Source organism: Hyaena hyaena, unplaced genomic scaffold (assembly GCF_003009895.1).
Source record: "Hyaena hyaena isolate Hyena2069 unplaced genomic scaffold, ASM300989v1 scaffold_1558, whole genome shotgun sequence".
Taxonomy (NCBI): Eukaryota; Metazoa; Chordata; class Mammalia; order Carnivora; family Hyaenidae; genus Hyaena; species Hyaena hyaena.
In genome coordinates this window covers 110,924-112,880 of record NW_024082182.1, presented here as the reverse complement: position 1 = coordinate 112,880, position 1,957 = coordinate 110,924, and the positions used below count along the sequence as shown (strand labels likewise).

Below are 1,957 nucleotides of genomic sequence, written 5' to 3'. Positions count from 1 at the left end.
AAACATAATCACAGATAATACAGTTAAGATGGCTAAAAAGAGTCAGTGTCAAGCCAAGAGCTACTCTATGATTAGGCAATATATCAGGACAACACCTTTTCTCACAATTCAAGTCAAATAAAAATGAGGAATAGAGAGTGAGGTGGCCGCTAAGACAAGGGAATCTTCTACAGTCGTGCCCCTTTTGCATTAGTGGGGAAGGCAGGGCTGGAGTGTGAGGCAAGCCAGAAACAGAGGTAGTGAAAAGTAGGTTTGTTAGCAGGGGCAAGCAATTGGATTTGCATGCATTTTTTTTTCTTTTTCAAATGGCTTATTTTTAATGGTTTAGAAAATAGTGCAAAATCATCATCTTTGCACACATTCCTCTTATTCTTGTCTTGTCTAGTGAAGTAAGTATATATACACACAATATATATACATATATACACACTACAGTTATGATACACCAAACTTTTAATTTGCTTTCTTTTCTTTTCTTCTTTTTTTGGCTTTTTAAACTTTTAATTCTAGTTAGTTAACATACAGTGTTATATTAGTTTCAGGTGTACAATATAGTGATTCAACAATTCCATACAGCACCCAGCACCCAGTTCTCACCATAACAGGTGCACTCAAAAATAGGGAATGCTTCATGAATTTGCGTGCCATCCTTGCACAGGGGCTATGCTAATCTTCGATGCTATGCTAATCAACGATAAGTTGTATTGTTCCAACTTTAGTATATGTGCTGCTCAAGTGAGTACTTGCCTGCATTTTTCAAGAGAGAACTGGGTGCAGATTCCACTTACTAAATAAAACCTTGGGCAGTTTAAGCATCCTAAGCCTTTAATTCTTCATTCTTCATGTTTTATTAAATGTTAACAGGAAACTAGGACTAACGAGCAATATTTAGTACACCATGAGATTTTAATAGGTTGCAGCAACTAGGCTCAATCTTTAAAGAAATTTAATAGGGAAATATAAAATTCTACTCTCATGATTTAAAAAAATTACCTTATCATCAAATACACAACTGTGGTAGTAATCATATACACACCCCTAAGTGGGACCATCAGAACTTGTCAAAGAAAAAAATACACCAGCTTTTAACTGTCACACACAAAAACTTTCCAAAGAAATGACATATGAGTTAAGATCTTGGAGGACAAATTTAAATTACCAGGAAAAGGCTTTTGGCAACAGATAGATTAAACCTTATTACTCCGGAGAGCTATCTAGGTAGAAATGTTAGAGAAGACTTTAGGTCATTGGAAGACATGTCTAACTACCAGAACAGACAAAATGAAATAGGCTATTCCTGAAGCTAGTGAACTCCTCATGCCTAGAAGTATTCAAGCAAAACCTGAATTGAAGGTTGTATAGTATAATGGGAGGTCGCACATCCTGGAGACATATTGCCTGGGTTGAAATATCGGGTCTGCCTCTTTTACAAGCTGTGTCTTTTTGTCCCTCAGTGTAAGATGAATAAGAAAGCAATGCCTGCCTCATATGGTTGTTGGGAGGATTAAATAATTAACAAATGTAAGGCACACTGGTGCTATGTAAGCTTTAGACCTTATTAATGGTAGTATTTCTTGGAGGGATTATTGTAGAGGAATTCATGCTTTGGATGGGTTTGGTGAGATAATCAATAAGGGATCTGCCTCCTCTGAGTTCCCAAAACCTATGTTTCTATAATCCCTGACTTTAAGGGATTGAAATTGTCAATCGATTGAGCGCGGGCTGAAGCATTTTTGAAAAACAAAACAACAACAAAAACCCATGTTGCTCTAAAAAAAGATCTTGATCACTTTCTAAAATAGTGATGAATGCCATATTTGAACAATTATTCATATAATTATTTTATGACTTCCAAAAGAAAGTATTTCCTCTCAAACCAGCACCTAGCTGGCAGCAGGGGTAGGAGGAAAGGGAAAAGGGATACAAATAAAAATTAAATTTATTTCAGAAGAAATCA

General features: G+C 36.0%; 1 pseudogene; it reads right to left on the bottom strand.

Annotated features, from left to right (window-relative positions):
- Positions 1-613: 613 nt before the first annotated feature.
- LOC120225992 lies at positions 614-743 on the bottom strand (annotated as a pseudogene).
- Positions 744-1,957: the final 1,214 nt, after the last annotated feature.